The sequence below is a fragment of the Neofelis nebulosa genome, chromosome 2 (genome assembly GCF_028018385.1).
Source record: "Neofelis nebulosa isolate mNeoNeb1 chromosome 2, mNeoNeb1.pri, whole genome shotgun sequence".
Lineage (NCBI taxonomy): Eukaryota > Metazoa > Chordata > Mammalia > Carnivora > Felidae > Neofelis > Neofelis nebulosa.
Genome location: NC_080783.1, coordinates 192,491,001 through 192,497,000, shown reverse-complemented (window position 1 = coordinate 192,497,000; position 6,000 = coordinate 192,491,001). Strand labels below are relative to the sequence as shown.

The 6,000-nt window shown below is 48.8% G+C and overlaps 1 long non-coding RNA gene across 1 annotated transcript; it reads right to left on the bottom strand.

Annotated features, from left to right (window-relative positions):
• Nucleotides 1-2,022: 2,022 nt before the first annotated feature.
• Nucleotides 2,023-4,848, bottom strand: LOC131504980 (uncharacterized). The gene is made up of 2 exons (XR_009258222.1): nucleotides 4,636-4,848; nucleotides 2,023-2,526 (listed from the first exon to the last, which is right to left on the bottom strand). It is a non-coding gene; the product is annotated as an uncharacterized LOC131504980 (long non-coding RNA).
• Nucleotides 4,849-6,000: the final 1,152 nt, after the last annotated feature.

Below are 6,000 nucleotides of genomic sequence, written 5' to 3'. Positions count from 1 at the left end.
TTCTTTATTGGATCTTCCTATGACCTATCCTGGTGGGCAGGGCAGGGCAGTCATTCACAAGCTCTGTTTTATTGATAAGAAAACTTGAACCTGATGAAGAAAGTGACTTGTCCAAAGTCCCTTGACTGGCCAGGACTCACACCTAAGTCATCTCTGATTTTGTACCGTCAGATATTTTTGTTTTGGGGTCTCAGCCATTAGGGAGTAAACAGTCCCACTGGGGATATGAGGCATGCTGCTAAGAAGCAAATAGTAGACCACAGCAGAGCACTGGAATACACAGGACTCGGGGAGCCTGGGGGTGGAAGGGCGAACCCCACCCTCTGTAACAGTTTTTACTACAGTTATCTTTCCCAGGAATGCTATCACGTTAGGGCTGGAACTTTAATAAAGTGGGAACTGTGAGGTTCTCCAGCAGGGGTCAGAAAGCCAGGGCCTCCCCATCAGGACATCCACATTCTGGTCTTTGCAAGAGGAAACCTCTCACTGCACCCCTGGGAATCTTTGCCCTAATTCATTATCAAACTGCTTGCAATTATCAAACTGTGCTCCCTCAAGTTGACCTTTAGCTGGGGAACAGCTATATTTAGAGAAAACCAGCCCTTTGTAATTACCCCCACTCAGATTACTTAAAGGTCGGCAGCAGATGTGACAGTTTGATCCGTGGGAAGGGCTGTTTCCAGGATCCCAGGATAATTATTCAAACCAGACAATAATTAGCAAATGTTTTCTACAAATGAATCCATCCCTGTTGTTCAGCCCCAGAAGGGAGCCCAGAAGGCTCACCAGGCCAAAGTTGCCCCCCGTAGATATGGTACCAACAATCCCCTCACGCACATCCACCCCCTTACGATTTACAAAGAACTTCATACGACTGAAGTTCAGCGACGCAACTTCATACGACTGACTCCTCACACCAGCCTTGTATGAGACACACTTCTGTACTTTACAGGTGAGGAAACTGAACCTCAGAGAGGTTGAGTGGACTGACCCAGTCACATGGTTGAACCAAGACTTAACTACAGGTCTTCTGGCTCCAAATTTCTTGCTCTTTCCTAAGAAAATGTCTCGTTCAGCGAATGTTTATTGTCTACTTTGATCCTGGCCTTTCGGCGGGCTGCAGAAAGGATAGGAAGACCTCAGCACTAGCCCCTGTGTTTGGAAACTCAGATTGCCGGGTGGGGTAGAGAGATGTGAAATGTTGACAGGCTAGAAATAGCAGCATCTCTAATGAGTGTCCATAAACTCCCTGCAAGAACAACTTTGGATATCAGAAGTTAAGAGTCCCTCTATCTAAAGAGATTAAAGAAGGGTTTTGTGACAAATCAGCCAAAGACAATGGAGGAAGGCTCCAGATGGGGAGGAAGAAAAAGCATTAAAAATGGAGTCAACTGACATCTTCACTTAGGACATTTAAAGTAACTAAGTAGGGGCACCTGGGTGGCTCAGTCGGTTAAGCTCCCTACTTAGGCTCAGGTCATGATCTCACAGGTCATGATCTCACAGCTCATGAGTTTGAGCCCCACGTTGGGCTCTGTGCTGACATCTCAGAGCCTGGAGCCTGCTTTGGATTCTGTGTCTCCCTCTCTCTGCCCCTCCCCTGCTCATTCTCATTCTCTCTCTCCCTCTCTCACAAAATAAATAAACGTTAAAATAATAATAAGGCTAATATTGGTAATTAACATCTATTTAGAGCTTACTACATTAGTGGCTCTTCTTTTTTTTTTTTCTTTTTTTATTTATTTATTTTTTTTTATTTTTGGGACAGAGAGAGACAGAGCATGAACGGGGGAGGGGCAGAGAGAGAGGGAGACACAGAATCGGAAACAGGCTCCAGGCTCCGAGCCATCAGCCCAGAGCCTGATGCGGGGCTCGAACTCACGGACCGCGAGATGGTGACCTGGCTGAAGTCGGACGCTTAACCGACTGCGCCACCCAGGCGCCCCCATTAGTGGCTCTTCTAAGTACTTTCCATGCATTCATTTATGTGCTTGTCCCTACAACCCCATGATGCAGGTACCATGGGTCCTAACATCATCCGCATTTTATAGGTGCAGTAACTGAGGCACAGAGGGCTCATGGGAGGTGATGCACACGGGATCATGCACTTCTGGTGAACAACACCAGCAACACAGCTGCAGAGACACAGCGGTCCAGGTGAGAGAGGCGGAGGGCATCTGGAAGACTTCATGTTCTTTTTCAGTGGGCAGAGATGCTGGAGTCGGGAGGTCCTTAATCCAACATGACTGGGGTCCCTGTAGAAGGCTGCCAAATCAGTAGGAACCGGCGCACCTCCTACATGCGACTGTGACCTGGTGAGATGAGCTTGGAGTGGACGACTTCTAGGAATAGACGGAGTCGCTGCTGAGCACCCTTCTAATTCAGAGATTCTGTCGTTCCCATGATGTGCATGCAGAGGGAGCGTCTTGTCAACGACCCAGGCTTCGAGATAGCGAGCTCACAAGGACACACAAAGGTGGGTGTGGGGGTGACATTAGCTTCATTCCATCACCAACGGAGCGTCCCCTGGGGAGAAATTAATACCTCATGCAAATGTGGGTCTGAGGTTTGCTCATGCTAAGCTTGAGGGAGAGAGAGAGAAAGAGACAGAGAGAAATGACAAAGTCTTAATAAACCCTGAGGATAAGCTCCACCACGAAAATATCGTATACCTCTTTAGGGAAGAAGATATTTATCCGAGACTTCAGAAGCACTCATTTACCTACACATCATTTATTTTTCCATTTATTATACCAAATTTCCTCCATCCTCTTCATTCATGCAAATCCCCAAAGGTCTGCCCTGACTGCGGGTTCTTCAACCAGCTGGCATTTACTGGGCCCCCTCCCAGTGTCAGGCCTAGGCTAGGCTCTAGGGACACAGTGTGGAAAGAAAAGCCTGGAGCACAGGCCGTCGGTCTGCACTGTCCAATACTGCAGCCACTAGCCACGTGTGGCTATTTGTATTTAAATGTATATTAATTAAAAGGACTTAAAACTCGGGGCGCCTGGGTGGCTCAGTCACTTAAGCATCCGACTTCAGCTCAGGTCATGATCTCACAGTCCGTGAGTTCAAGCCCTGCATCGGGCTCTGTGCTGACAGCTCAGAGCCTGGAGCCTGCTTCAGATTCTGTGTCTCCCTCTCTCTCTGCCGCTCCCCCACTCTCTCTCTCTCTCTCTCTCTCTCTCTCTCTCCCTCAAAAATGAATAAACATTTAAAAAAATTGTAAAAGAAAAAGGACTTAAAATTAAAAACTCAGTTCCTCAGCCACAGCGGCCGCATTTCAAATGTCTAACATGTGGACGGCATTGTGTCCTGCAAAACACCATGCAGACCTGGAACAATTTCATCATCACAGAATTTTCTGTCAGAAGTGCTGGGAGATGAAACAATGCTCATACTGGGCAAAAGGTGAGCCTGTTGTAATTGCTAGCTGTTCTGTACAGTAAGTGTTTGACGATTCTGGTTTTTAATCAATTCATACGGCCCTCAGCTCAGCTTGGGCCGAATGAGTGAGGTAGGGCAGTTCTCAGATACATTTCGGCACCACGAGCACGGTAACAAGAGACTTTTCAGGGGGACATAATGTATGGACACAACCAGACAGCAATCGGCAATGCACCTGCTCATTGGAGCCCATATTGTGGTGCGTGTGCACGTGGGGACTCACATACACTCACACACATGCGCTCCTGCACGGATCTGCTCAGATACACACAACCGCACAAATAGGCACACACAGTCGTTAACCCACACGCTCTTCCACGCCTGTGATTGCATATGCAATCACACCCCACTCTTGCAGATGCACACACACGCACACACACACGCACACACACACAGAGTGTTCTACACAAAGGCGTCCTGCATTACTGCCAGGTTGTCACACATGATTGAGTTGGCTACAGTTAAGTTCTGTGGCTTTTTGCTATCCTGATATAATACAGAAACAGATGGCCCAATTTTTCTTGCATTTTCCAGATTCAAGATAAATGCCTGGGAGCCCCACGGTAACCCTGTCCTTGGGATCCGTCCATTCATTCACCGTTCAGCAAACATTGATTGAGGGCCTAGAAATCGACAGAATCACAGAGGAGGTTGGTAACTAAACCACAGAAATTCCACCACGGGTATCAGGCTCGGAGGAGGGAGGAGGTATCATCCTACAGCACACGGGGCCTCCAGGCCCCACCCTGGGACCAAAACTGCAAGGGAGACCCCACCACTGCCCCCCAGGTGCCCCTGCCAAGGATGACAGGCTGTAATTGAATGGGGGCAAGCTGAGGTGGGCGTTAAATCTCTAGGTGGGAGCAGATGGTGTAGATTAGAGGCATTCAGGGGTAGACAAACCTGCCAGCCTCAGCCAAACGTCCTCTAGTCTCTTACCTGCGCCTTCAAGCCCTCTCTCCTACCCTGCACTTGCCGTCAGCATGCAACCGTGCTCAAGTCTTCCCATTTCAAAAAAACCCTCACTTTATTTCACGGCCCCCTTCCTAACATCCAACTATTGTCTAAATTCCCTCAGTCACAGCAAACTCCCCAAACTACTGTCGAACCCTCATCCCAATTCTTGAGCCCATCGCAGCATGACTGGTGACTGTCCCCAGCTCCACAAAGCTGCTGTCCCCGACTCACCAGCAGCCACCACCCTGCCAAGTCTGCTGGTCGCCGTTCACTTCTGTCCTGCCAGACCACTGTGCTGCACTTTATGTGGCAGGCCAGTTCCTCCAGAGTCCCTTCCCGTTCTCAAACTCTGCCATGCACCAGGCACCACGGGGGACAGTAGTAAGTGTGAGTCTCCAATCCCGCTGTCTGGGGATTCAGGGTTTAGTTTGCCATTGTGATGAGACCCTGCTAGGATGCTTTATGATGCAATAAACACCCTTGGTTTAGGGAAAAATTACATCCTCCAGCAAGGAGAGGTCCCGCATGCCACCTTCCCTGCAGGTGAACCCCAACATTCAGCTTTATTTTCCTGGCACATTGAACCAATGGCAGTGGAAGAATTCATTGATGGGTTCAGGAGGGTAGATAGAATCTAGAGTCTTAGAAGTCTGTTCTGGGTTAAATTGTGTCCCCAAAAAGATGTATCAGAGTCCCAGAATACCAATACCTCAGAATGTAACCTTATTCGCCAAAAAAGGTGATTGCAGATGTAATTAGTTAAGATGAGGTCATACCAGAGTAGGGCAGGTCCTTCATCCAATATGACTGGTGTCCCTATAGGAAGGTGGCCATGTGACAGAGGATTAAAGTGCTGCATCTGTAAGCCTAGGGGCACCTGGGGCTACCTGAGCCAGGAGAGTTGTAGAGCCTATTCTGATTCAGAAGTCTAAGAAGGATCCAACCCTCCTGCACCTTGACTCTGGACCTCCAGCCTCCAGAACTGAGACAGTACATTTCTGTTCTTTCAAGACACCCAGTTTGTAGTGCTTTATTATGGCAGCCCCGGCAGACTCATGGGGTCCTGCCCTCCATTCTTTGAAATGGAGCTAATCACAATGAGGATCCACCAGGGGCAACTTTGCCCAAGGCCCCAGCTCCCCACACCAATGATGAGAGGCAGCAGACCACAGGGAAAGATATGAGATAGACCTGAGTTCAAGTCCTGGCTCCATGGTGAACTGAACACCCAAACTACCTCACCCTCAAGGAATTCTGTCTTCCCATCTCTTAAGTGGGGATATTGAGGGGTGGGGGGAGGATTAACCAAACACATAGGTGTAATCTCACCAGCCCTTGACCAGAAAATAAGGTCACATTGACTTCTCGTGACCAAATTATGGTGGCTCCAGGCCACTTGACTGATGAAAATTAGTCTCTCCAAAGCGTGCTGCAATTTCTCTAGGAGTTGTCCAAGGGAATCTCACACATCTTCACAAAACCAGACAGCCGGCCTCCCCATTTGTTCCTTTTCTCCCCCTCATTTCTGGCCCCCACATCACCCCCACCCTCCACCATGAAGCTACTTGGAGAATTCCAGCTACAGCGGGTGAGTCT